This window comes from Aegilops tauschii, chromosome 1 (assembly GCF_002575655.3).
Source record: "Aegilops tauschii subsp. strangulata cultivar AL8/78 chromosome 1, Aet v6.0, whole genome shotgun sequence".
Lineage (NCBI taxonomy): Eukaryota > Viridiplantae > Streptophyta > Magnoliopsida > Poales > Poaceae > Aegilops > Aegilops tauschii.
Genome location: NC_053035.3, coordinates 61,555,397 through 61,569,046, shown reverse-complemented (window position 1 = coordinate 61,569,046; position 13,650 = coordinate 61,555,397).

Genomic DNA, 13,650 nt, shown 5'->3' with positions numbered 1-13,650 from the left:
GGAATGGGCCGGTTCAACTAGCGCATGCGTAACCAGGTGCCTTCCTAAATGAGCCAGCCCAATACACGGGAGGTTACTGGCTCATTTTTTTACCCTTTTTGTTTCATATTTTTGCTATCTTTGTTTACCTTGTTATACTTCTATGTATTCTAAATATACACGTTGCAAAAAACACTTTACATAAATGTTACAAAAATGTTAAATGTCTACAGAAAAATGTTTCCCATATATATAAAAAATTATATACAAATAATATACAATGTGTATAGAAAAGAGTAGACATCGAAAAATAAGTTTTAAAAAATGTTAATCATGTATTTGGAAAATGTTAAAGGTGTAATAGAAAAAATGTAACTGATGTATACAAGAAATATATAATATGTAGAAAAAATAGACATTCAAAAATATATGTTAAAAATGTTAATAACATATTTAGATTATGTTAAACTTGTATAAATAATATGTTAAACATGTATAAAAAAATGTATCGGGTCTATAACAAAAATGTACGATGTGCACACAAAAAATTAGACATCAAAGCATATATTTAGAATATATATATATATATATATATATATATATATATATATATATATATATATATATATATATATATATATATATATATATATAATGTTAAGCCTTTATTAAAATGATTTGGATTGTACATAAAAAATGTATCATGTGTATAAAAACAATAGACATTGCAACATGTATTTGAAAAAAATGTTAATCTTGTATTCTAAAAATGTTAAACGTGTATTTAAAAAAATGTTCTTCACGTGTACAGAAAATCTAAAATGTGTAACAAAAATGTAGACATTTGCTTAAAAACCATTAAACGAACAAAAGAAAACCGAAGAGAAAAAGGAAATACGAAAACAAGAGAAAAACTGTGTAGAAAAGAATAAGAAACAAAGAAACCCAAAACAGGAGAAAGAAACAAAGGAAACCATTGAAACACAATGGAAAAAAGGAAGAAAACAAAAAAAAAATTGTGAAAAGCGAGAACGAAACGAAGAAAATCGATGAAAAACAAATTAAAACTGAAGTTATAACAAAAAACAGAAAAAACTAATGAAAAACAAAAGAATTGAAGAAGGAACAGAAAAATGAAAACTAAATAAACACTTATCTGATAGATTGCTTTGGATCGGGGTAGGCTAGATCATCCGGTAAACCTACCTTCTGCTTGTCCAGACGAGGAACTCCCGGTGCCGGCCATGGTGACGGTGGCCGGTGATGGCAGAGAGTGGATGGCGGCGGTGGTGGAACTTCCCGTGAGCACCGCGCTAACCCTAGATCGGTAGGGAGTGTCGGTGGGGATTGTTGCAGCGATTAACCTCGTGGCTCGTGCCCCAGCCCCCACCTTTGTTAATATAGCGCGGGTCACAGGGCCCCACCAATCATTGTTTGGTTGGGCGCTCCCGATCAGGGCGCGATGCAAGGGCTCGTTCGACCCGTTGGGCTCGAACGGGAGATAGATCAACCTAACATTCTCCCCCTTGATCTCAACTTTACTTTTAACCTTATACTTTCTAGTTTATTTGTTTCATCACATATTGGTACATAGAGCATGTTTCATCGTCACAGCTTAATTGCCGATAGAATCATACAACTACAACATACGTTTTGTTCAGAAACAAATTCTGTTCCTTTTGGGCCTATCCAGGAATCATAAGGCTTTCCCTTAAATCCATGCCGGCTAAGTGTTCTTTGAACACATTGGGTGGCAAGCCTTTCATTAGCGGATCCGCAAGCATATCTTTTGTCTGAAGGAAATATGCCCTAGAGGCAATAATAAAGTTGTTATTTATATTTCCTTATATCATGATAAATGTTTATTATTCATGCTAGAATTGCATTAACCGGAAACTTAGTACATGTGTGAATACATAGACAAACAGAGTGTCACTAGTATGCCTCTACTTGACTAGCTCGTTGAATCAAAGATGGTTAAGTTTCCTAGCCATAGACACGAGTTTTCATTTGATTAACGGGATCACATCATTAGAGAACGATGTAATTGACTTGACCCATTTCGTCAGCTTAGCACTTGATCGTTTAGTATGTTGCTATTGCTTTCTTCATGACTTATACATGTTCCTATGTATGAGATTATGCAACTCCCCAATACCGGAGGAACACTTTGTGTGCTACCAAACGTCACAACGTAACTGGGTGATTATAAAGGTGCTCTACAGGTGTCTCCGATGGTACTTGTTGAGTTGGCATAGATCAAGATTAGGATTTGTCACTCCGATTGTCGGAGAGGTATCTCTGGGCCCTCTCGGTAATGCACATCACTATAAGCCTTGCAAAAAATGCAACTAATGAGTTAGTAGCGGGATGATGCATTACGGAACGAGTAAAGAGACTTGCCGGTAACGAGATTGAACTAGGTATTGAGATACCGACGATCGAATCTCGGGCAAGTAACATACCGATGACAAAGGGAACAACGTATGTTGTTACGCGGTTTGACCGATAAAGATCTTCTTAGAATATGTAGGAGCCAATATGAGCATCCAGGTTCCGCTATTGGTTATTGACCGAAAATGAGGATCGGTCATGTCTACATAGTTCTCGAACCCGTAGGGTCCGCACGCTTAACGTTCGATGACGACCGGTATTATGAGTTTATGTATTTTGATGTACCGAAGGTAGTTCGGAGTCCTGGATGTGATCACGGACATGACGAGGAGTCTCAAAATGGTCGAGACATAAAGATTGATATATTGTACGACTATATTCGGACACCGGAAGTGTTCCGAGTGATTTCGGAGAAAACCGGAGTGCCGGAGGGGTTACCGGAACCCCCCGGGGAAGTATTGGGCCTTAGTGGGCTTTAGGGGAGAGAGAGGGCAGCAGCCCAGGAGGTGGCGCGCCCCCTCCCATGGGGAGTCCGAATTGGACTAGGGGAGGGGGGCGCGGCCCCTCTTTCCCTCTCCCTCTCTTTCCTTCCCCCTTCCCCCTTCCTAGTAGGACTAGAAAAGGATGAATCCTACTCCTACTAGGAGGAGGATTCCTCCTCTCCTTGGGGCGCACCAAGGCCGGCCGGCCTCCCCCTTGCTCCTTTATATACGGGGGCGGGGGGCACCCTTAGACACACAAGTTGATTGTTCCAAGCCGTGTGCGGTGCCCCCCTCCACCATAATCCACCTCGGTCATATCGCAGCGGTGCTTAGGCGAAGCCCTGCGCTGGTAGCATCATCATCACCGTCATCATGCCGTCATGCTGACGGAACTCTCTCTCGAAGCTCTGCTGGATCATGAGTTCGAGGGACGTCATCGAGCTGAACGTGTGCTGAACTCGGAGGTGCCGTGCGTTCGGTACTTGGATCGGTCGGATCGTGAAGACGTACGACTACATCAACCGCGTTGTTTTAACGCTTCTGCTTTCGGTCTACGAGGGTACGTGGACAACACTCTCCCCTCTCGTTGCTATGCATCACCATGATCTTGCGTGTGCGTAGGAACTCTTTTTGAAATTACTACGTTCCCCAACACTGGCATCCAAGCCAGGTTTATGCATAGATGCTATATGCACGAGTAGAACACAAGTGAGTTATGGGCGATACAAGTCATACTGCTTACCAGCATGTCACACTTTGATTCGGCGGTATTGTTGGATGAAGCGGCCCGGACCGACATTACGCGTATGCTTACGCGAGACTGGTTCTACCGACGTGCTTAGCACACAGGTGGCTGGCGGGTGTCAGTTTCTCCAACTTTAGTTGAATCGAGTGTGGCTACGCCCGGTCCTTCTGAAGGTTAAAACAACACATACTTGACGAAATATCGTTGTGGTTTTGATGCGTAGGTAAGAACGGTTCTTGCTCAGCCCGTAGCAGCCACGTAAAACTTGCAACAACAAAGTAGAGGACGTCTAACTTGTTTTTGCAGGGCATGGTGTGATGTGATATGGTCAAGACATGATGCTAAATTTTATTGTATGAGATGATCATGTTTTGTAACAGAGTTATCGGCAACTGGCAGGAGCCATATGGTTGTCGCTTTATTGTATGAAATGCAATCGCCATGTAATTGCTTTACTTTATCACTAAGCGGTAGCGATAGTCATAGAAGCAATAGTTGGCGAGACGACAACGATGCTACAATGGAGATCAAGGTGTCGCGCCAGTGACGATGGTGATCATGACAGTGCTTTGGAGATGGAGATCAAAGGCACAAGATGATGATGGCCATATCATATCACTTATATTGATTGCATGTGATGTTTATCTTTTATGCATCTTATTTTGCTTAGATCAACGGTAGCATTACAAGATGATCTCTCACTAAATTTCAAGGTATAAGTGTTCTCCCTGAGTATGCACCGTTGCGAAAGTTCGTCGTGTCGAGACACCACGTGATGATCGGGTGTGATAAGCTCTACGTTCACATACAACGGGTGCAAGCCAGTTTTGCACATGCAGAATACTTGGGTTAAACTTGACGAGCCTAGCATATGCAGATATGGCCTCGGAACACTGAGACCGAAAGGTCGAGCGTGAATCATATAGTAGATATGGATCACGTGAAAACTACTCCATCTCACGTGATGATCGGACATGGTTTAGTTGATATGGATCACGTGATCGCTTAGATGATTAGAGGGATGTCTATCTAAGTGGGAGTTCTTAAGTAATTTGATTAATTGAACTTTAATTTATCATGAACTTAGTACCTGATAGTATTTTGCATGTCTATGTTGTTGTAGATAGATGGCCCGTGCTGTTGTTCCGTTGAATTTTAATGCGTTCCTTGAGAAAGCAAAGTTGAAAGATGATGGTAGCAATTACACGGACTGGGTCCGTAACTTGAGGATTATCCTCATTGCTGCACAGAAGAATTACGTCCTGGATGCACCGCTAGGTGCCAAACCCGCTGCAGGAGCAACGCCAGATGTTATGAACATCTGGCAGAGCAAAGCTGATGACTACCCGATAGTTCAGTGTGCCATGCTTTACGGCTTAGAACCGGGACTTCAACGACGTTTTGAACGTCATGGAGCATATGAGATGTTCCAGGAGTTGAAGTTAATATTTCAAGCAAATGCCCGGATTGAGAGATATGAAGTCTCCAATAAGTCCTACAGCTGCAAGATGGAGGAGACTAGTTCTGTCAGTGAGCATATACTCAAAATGTCCGGGTATAACAATCACTTGATTCAACTAGGGGTTAATCTTCCGGATGATAGTGTCATTGACAGAATTCTTCAATCACTGCCACCAAGCTACAAGAGCTTCGTGATGAACTATAACATGCAAGGGATGGATAAGAAAATTCCCGAGCTCTTCGCGATGCTAAAGGCTGCGGAGGTAGAAATCAAGAAGGAGCATCAAGTGTTGATGGTCAACAAGACCACCAGTTTCAAGAAAAAGGGTAAAGGGAAGAAGGGGAACTTCAAGAAGAACGGCAAGCAAGTTGCTGCTCAAGTGAAGAAGCCCAAGTCTGGACCTAAGCCTGAGACTGAGTGCTTCTACTGCAAAGGGATTGGTCACTGGAAGCGGAACTGCCCCAAGTATTTGGCGGATAAGAAGGATGACAAGGTGAACAAAGGTATATGCGATATACATATTATTGATGTGTACCTTACTAATGCTCGCAGTAGTGCCTGGGTATTTGATACTGGTTCTGTTGCTAATATTTGCAACTCGAAACAGGGACTATGGATTAAGCGAAGATTGGCTAAGGACGAGGTGACGATGCGCGTGGGAAATGGTTCCAAAGTCAATGTGATCGCGGTCGGCACGCTACCTCTACATCTACCTTCGGGATTAGTTTTAGACCTGAATAATTCTTATTTGGTGCCAGCGTTGAGCATGAACATTATATCTGGATCTTGTTTGATGCAAGATGATTATTCATTTAAATCTGAGAATAATGGTTGTTCTATTTATATGAGTAATATCTTTTATGGTCATGCACCCTTGAAGAGTGGTCTATTCTTTTTGAATCTCGATAGTAGTGATACACATATTCATAATATTGAAGCCAAAAGATGTAGAGTTGATAATGATAGTGCAACTTATTTGTGGCACTGCCGTTTAGGTCATATTGGTGTAAAGCGCATGAAGAAACTGCATTCCGATGGACTTTTGGAATCACTTGATTATGAATCACTTAGTACTTGCGAACCATGCCTCATGGGCAAGATGACTAAAACACCGTTCTCTGGAACAATGGAGCGAGCAACAGATTTGTTGGAAATCATACATACTGATGTATGTGGTCCGATGAATATTGAGGCTCGCGGCGGGTATCGTTATTTTCTCACCTTCACAGATGATTTGAGCAGATATGGGTATATCTACTTAATGAAACATAAGTCTGAAACATTTGAAAAGTTCAAAGAATTTCAGAGTGAAGTGGAAAATCATCGTAACAAGAAAATAAAGTTTCCGCGATCTGATCGTGGAGGAGAATATTTGAGTTACGAGTTTGGTCTTCATTTGAAACAATGCGGAATAGTTTCGCAACACACGCCACCCGGAACACCACAGCGTAATGGTGTGTCCGAACGTCATAATCGTACTTTACTAGATATGGTGCGATTTATGATGTCTCTTACTGATCTACCGCTATCGTTTTGGGGTTATGCTTTAGAGATGGCTGCATTCACGTTAAATAGGGCACCATCTAAATCCGTTGAGATGACGCCTTATGAACTGTGGTTTGGCAAGAAACCAAAGTTGTCGTCTCTTAAAGTTTGGAGTTGCGATGCTTATGTAAAAATGCTTCAACCTGATAAGCTCGAACCCAAATCGGAGAAATGTGTCTTCATAGGATACCCAAAGGAAACTGTTGGGTACACCTTCTATCACAGATCCGAAGGCAAGACATTCGTTGCTAAGAATGGATCCTTTCTAGAGAAGGAGTTTCTCTCAAAAGAAGTGAGTGGGAGGAAAGTAGAACTTGATGAGGTAACTGTACCTACTCCCTTATTGGAAAGTAGTTCATCACAGAAAACTGTTCCTGTGAATCCTACACCAATTAGTGAGGAAGCTAATGATGATGATCATGTAACTTCAGATCAAGTTACTATCGAACCTCGTAGGTCAACCAGAGTAAGATCCGCACCAGAGTGGTACGATAATCGTATTCTGGAGGTCATGTTACTTGACCATGACGGACCTACGAACTATGAGGAAGCGATGATGAGCCCAGATTCCACAAAATGGCTTGAGGCCATGAAATCTGTGATGGGATCCATGTATGAGAACAAAGTGTGGACTTTGGTTGACTTGCCCGATGATCGGCAAGCCATCGAGAATAAATGGATCTTCAAGAAGAAGACTGACGCTGACGATAATATTACTGTCTACAAAGCTCGACTTGTTGCGTAAGGTTTTCGACAAGTTCAAGGAGTTGACTACGATGAGACTTTCTCACCCGTAGCGATGCTTAAGTCCGTCCGAATCATGTTAGCAATTGCCGCATTTTATGATTATGAAATTTGGCAAATGGATGTAAAGACTGCATTCCTGAATAGATTTCTGGAAGAAGAGTTGTATATGATGCAACCTGAAGGTTTTATTGATCCAAAGGGTGCTAACAAAGTGTGCAAGCTCCAGCGATCCATCTATGGACTTGTGCAAGCATCTCGGAGTTGGAATAAACATTTTGATGTGTGATCAAGGCATATGGTTTTATACAGACTTTTGGAGAAGCCTGTATTAACAAGAAAGTGAGTGGGAGCTCTGTAGCATTTCTAATATTATATGTAGATGACATATTGTTGATTGGAAATGATATAGAATTTCTGGATAACATAAAAGGATACTTGAATAAGAGTTTTTCAATGAAAGACCTCGATGAAGCTGCTTATATATTGGGCATCAAGATCTATAGAGATAGATCAAGACGCTTAATTGGACTTTCACAAAGCACATACCTTGATAAATATTTGAAATTTTTCAAAATGGATCAAGCAAAGAAAGGGTTCTTGCTTGTGTTACAAGGTGTGAAATTGAGTCAGACTCAATGCCCGACCACTTTAGAAGATAGAGAGAAAATAAAAGATGTTCCCTATGCTTCAGCCATAGGCTCTATCATGTATGCAATGCTGTGTACCAGACCTGATGTGTGCCTTGCTATTAGCTTAGCAGGGAGGTACCAAAGTAATCCAGGCGTGGATCACTGGATAGCTGTCAAGAACATCCTGAAATACCTGAAAAGGACTAAGGATATGTTTCTCGTTTATGGAGGTGACAAAGAGCTCGTCGTAAATGGTTACGTCGATGCAAGCTTTGACACTGATCCGGATGACTCTAAGTCACAAACCGGATACATATTCATATTGAACGGTGGAGCTGTCAGTTGGTGCAATTCTAAGCAAAGCGTCGTGGCGGGATCTACGTGTGAAGCGGAGTACATAGCTGCTTCGGAAGCAGCAAATGAAGGAGTCTGGATGAAGGAGTTCATATCCGATATAGGTGTCATACCTAGTGCATCGGGTCCAATAAAAATCTTTTGTGACAATACTGGTGCAATTGCCTTGGCAAAGGAATCCAGATTTCACAAGAGAACCAAGCGTATCAAGAGACGCTTCAATTCCATCCGCAACCAAATCAAGGAGGGAGACATAGAGATCTGCAAGATACATACGGATCTGAATATTGCAGACCCGTTGACTAAGCCTCTCTCACGAGCAAAACATGATCAACACCAAGACTCCATATGGGTGTTAGAATCATTACCGTGTAATCTAGATTATTGACTCTAGTGCAAGTGGGAGACTGAAGGAAGTATGCCCTAGAGGTAATAATAAAGTTGTTATTTATATTTCCTTATATCATGATAAATGTTTATTATTCATGCTAGAATTGTATTAACCGGAAACTTAGTACATGTGTGAATACATAGACAAACAGAGTGTCACTGGTATGCCTCTACTTGACTAGCTCATTGAATCAAAGATGGTTAAGTTTCCTAGCCATAGACATGAGTTGTCATTTGATTAACGGGATCACATCATTAGAGAATGATGTGATTGACTTGACCCATTCCGTTAGCTTAGCATACGATTGTTTAGTATATTGTTATTGCTTTCTTCATGACTTATACATGTTCCTATGACTATGAGATTATGCAACTCCCGAATACCGGAGGAACACTTTGTGTGCTACCAAACGTCACAACGTAATTGGGTGATTATAAAGGTGCTCTACATGTGTCTCTGATGGTACTTGTTGAGTTGGCATAGATCAAGATTAGGATTTGTTACTCCGATTGTCGGAGAGGTATCTCTGGGCCCTCTCAGTAATGCACATCACTATAAGCCTTGCAAGAAATGCAACTAATGAGTTAGTAGCAGGGTGATGCATTACGGAACAAGTAAAGAGACTTGCCGATAACGAGATTGAACTAGGTATTGAGATACCGACGATCGAATCTCGGGCCAGTAACATACCGTTGACAAAGGGAACAACGTATGTTGTTATGCGGTTTGACCGATAAAGATCTTCGTAGAATATGTAGGAGACAATATGAGCATACAGGTTCTGCTATTGGTTATTGACCGGAAATGAGTCTCGGTCATGTCTACATAGTTCTCGAACCCGTAGGGTCCGCACGCTTAACGTTTGATGACAATCAGTATTATGAGTTTATGTATTTTGATGTACCAAAGGTAGTTCAGAGTCCCGGATGTGATCACAGACATGACGAGGAGTCTCGAAATGGTCGATACATAAAGATTGATATATTGGACGGCTATATTCGGACACCGGAAGTGTTTTGAGTGATTTCGGAGAAAACTGGAGTGCCGGAGGGGTTACCGGAACCCCCCGGGGAAGTATTGGGCCTTAGTGGGCTTTAGGGGAGAGAGAGGACAGCAGCCCAGGAGGTGGCGCGGCCCCTCCCGTGGGGAGTCCGAATTGGACTAGGGGAGGGGGGCGGGCCCCTCTTTCCCTCTCCCTCTCCCTCTCTTTCCTTCCCCCTTCCCCCTTCCTAGTAGGACTAGGAAAGAATGAATCCTACTTCTACTAGGAGCAGGTGTGGCTTTACTCGCATGCATATTATACTTTGTAAGAACCTTTTCTAAATATGCTTTCTGCGATAGTCCTAAGACTCCATTGTTCCTATCTCGGTGAATTTCTATGCCCAAAACATATGATGCTTCACCAAGATCTGTTATGTCAAAATTTGAGGATAAGAACTTCTTTGTTTCTTGTAGTAGACTAACATCACTGCTAGCAAGCAGAATATCATCCACATACAAGATTAGGAAAATATTTTTCCCATTTTTAAACTTTGCAATAATGTAGTTATCCTCAATATTTTCTTTAAATCCAAAACTTTTAATCATTTGATTAAACTTTAAATACCACTATCTAGAGGCTTGCTTTAATCCATAAATGGATTTCTTCAGGCGGCATCCCATATTTTCCTTGCCTTCCATGATAAAACCCTTAGGCTGTTTCATGTAGACATTTTCTTTTAAATCCCCATTGAGAAATGCCGTCTTTACGTCCATTTGATGTAACTCTAAATCAAAATGAGCAACTAATGCCATTATGATTCTGAAGGAATCCTTACATGAGACTGGAGAAAATGTCTCATTGTAATCTATCCCTTCTCTTTGTGTAAATCCTTTTGCCATGAATCGTGCTTTATACTTTTCTATATTCCCTTTAAAGTCATACTTAATTTTGTAGACCCATTTACAGCCTACTGTTTTGGCTCCTTTAGGAAATTCCTCTAAGTCCCAAACATCTTTGGAACTCATCGATTTCATCTCATCTTCCATTGCCTTCATCCACTCCAATGAATGAGGGCTTCTCATGGCTTCTTGATATGAGGTGGGATCTTTTTCCATATGAACCATTTCTGTTTTATAAACTTTAAAGTCAGTAGAAATAGCTGCATTTCTTGGTCTTGTAGACCTTCTAAGGGCCTCAGTTTCTAGCACATTCTGTGCCTCGACTTCTAGCACTTCTTCTAAAATTTGCTGCTGCACCTCCCTTTCATGCTCAACAACGGGTTCAGTCGGCTCCTGACGGACAGGTTTCGGGTCTACTCCCATAGTTGTCATGGGTGGAGTTGCAACTGGTAGAGAGAAAAATGGATCCTGAATCATTGGATTAGGTGCATGCACCCTCTTCTCCTCAAGATCAATTTTCCGAGCTACCAAGCTCCCCCTCATCATTTTGTCCTCTAAGAAGACTGCATGTCTCGTTTCTACAAACTTTGTATATCTGTCTGGGCAGTAGAAACAAAAATCCTTTGATCTGTCTGGATAGCCAATGAAGTGGCAACTCACTTGTCGGGGATATACCCCGCGGCGTAACCCGGCCGGAAGTATAACCCGGCCGGACTGACGACTCACCAGAAGACCCGGATGATACTTGGCGTTTCATTTGTAAGCCGCCCAGAGATTGGCCACTCACTGGTAACCCGGCGGGCGGGTCAGATAGATGACAAAGACCAAGGCCAGACGACCGGTTCATGTTATGGTGGGCCGGCTTAAGAGGAAGCATAAGGAATATTCCCTTATAAAGGAAGCAAGACTAGGACTCAACTTGTAATAGAGTAATCCTAATCCTACTAGGACTAGTCATGTAACCCGCCCCTTCAACTTATATAAGGAGGGCAGGGCTCCCCAAAGAGGGGAGGCAAGAAGAAAATAATCTCTAGGGCTAGACACAACTAAGAGGAGAGCCGGTTTATACGGCAACTCCCTCATGAGCATAATGAGACCTAGTCACAAACATCATGTAGGGCTATTTCGGATGATGTTTCTCGGGGCCCGAAGCTGTCTAAATCCTTGTCTTGTGTGATGATCCGCCTCGCGTCTCTCGTCCCGATCAACCCCTCTCAAGCTATCACTTAGATGCGCTGGCCTCACGACTAAGTCCTCACACTAGGACATCTGCCGTGACAATTCCACGACAGTTGGCGTCCACTGTGGGGCTTGCGCATGGTGGTGTTGAGTTCTTGAAGGGATCTCATCTAATCTAGGGTTTCGAGAAGTTCGCAAGTTTCCGGATGAAGAAGAGCCGGTTTGGAAGGAGCTGGATCAGCTTCAAGTCATCAGTCTAGTTTATAGTCTGTGAGATTTAAAATTCGAAGAAAGTAGGGTTGCGATCGGTTCGCTACTGCAAGTCGCCAAGAAGTCGACAGCCAGCGATGTTTCCTACGCCGCCGCCGAGTCGCCACAAGCCCTGTGTTTTTCTGGATCAAAGGAAAACTACGTGTGAAGAAAATTGCATCTACAGCAGCGGATCCGTTTCGACTTCTGAGGGGTTTGATGATCCAAACTTCACACGAGATTACCCATCCACGGTTTCCACAGGTTTGACCAGGTCTAGGTGGGGCTTGATGCCACCCACGTGGGATCAAGATAACGTTGTTTGCTATCCACGTGAAGATGATGGTTTGGGAGTATCAGTAAAAAAAGGAAAAAGGAGGAAGCCGTCAGGTCAACCACGACCCGGAAGAGGATAGGGTCGTGGGCACGGACACCGTCACTGCTCCGGGCCGGCTCTCGCCTCGCGCCTCTGCCTCCGGCCGGTCGTTGCTTCGGGCTGGCTCCCGCGTCGCCGTGCCTCGATCGGCTGCCTCCGCCTCTCCGCCTGCCTCCGCCGGTGTGGCTCTTCGAGCCGGCGCCTCGCCTGGCCGGTGCCCCCTCACGCTAAGCCGCCTGTTCCCGAATCGCTGCCGAGATCATCTCCGCTTTGCTGCGGCGAGCCGCCCCGGCCGAGGGCAGCCTGTGAACCGCCGCCCGGGCCCCGCTTCGGACGCCACCTCTGCCTCCGCTGTTCGACGCCACGGCGTTCGCCTCGCTCTCACCGGAGAGCCGCCGCACTGCCGGGCTGCCAAGTCGCTGTCGCCGTCGTGCCTTCAAACCGCCGTCCGCTGCCTCCACGGCTTCACCACACCAGCTTGCGTCTGACGAGCCGCTGTGCCGGGTCGCTTCTGCCGCAGCCGGGTTATTCTGCCTCGAGCCGCCGCTCCGCCCTCGAGTCGCCGCTGCTTCATTGAGCTGCTATGGCCTCGCCTCCACTGTTCTGTCGGGCGGCCTACCGTAGCCACCGTCGTCCGAAGCCGCGCCGTCTGCGCGCCTCTGCTGCGCCTCGCTGCTACCTTTGCCGTGTAGCTGCATCCCCGCCAAGTCGCTGTTGCATTCTCGTTTGGTCGGGGACGCACAGTTAAAAGAAAAGAAAAAAAATCGCGGCTGCATGTGATCGCGCAGTCCGCCGAGTCTCCACAAGTGCTCTGATGAAATATCCAGGTGCTGTTCGTTGTTCCGTGTGTACTGGTACTCCCATCAAGCAAGGCAGTCCAAGATCAATATAATATTGGCTGAGGCCATATACACAACAAGCTTCGGCCAGATTAACCAAAGCATGATGATGTGTCATTAATTCGTTTGGGGAATCAAACCTTTCAAGTGCACAAATTCCTATGCCAACTGTTACATCAAAGTTGGTCTACCAAAAAGGTACTATGACCTGGACAAGTCCGGCGACGTGCGCAGTATTGATCATCGGTCATCCGAGCAAATCAGGTGATATCCATCTGAGTCTATTTTCTTAACATATATTTTTTCATTAAAAAACAATTACTCTGATCTGCGATATTTTTTTCGTAGGACTATTGTTTATTATAAAGGTGTCGCACAAGGGGCGCGCACCAGCATTA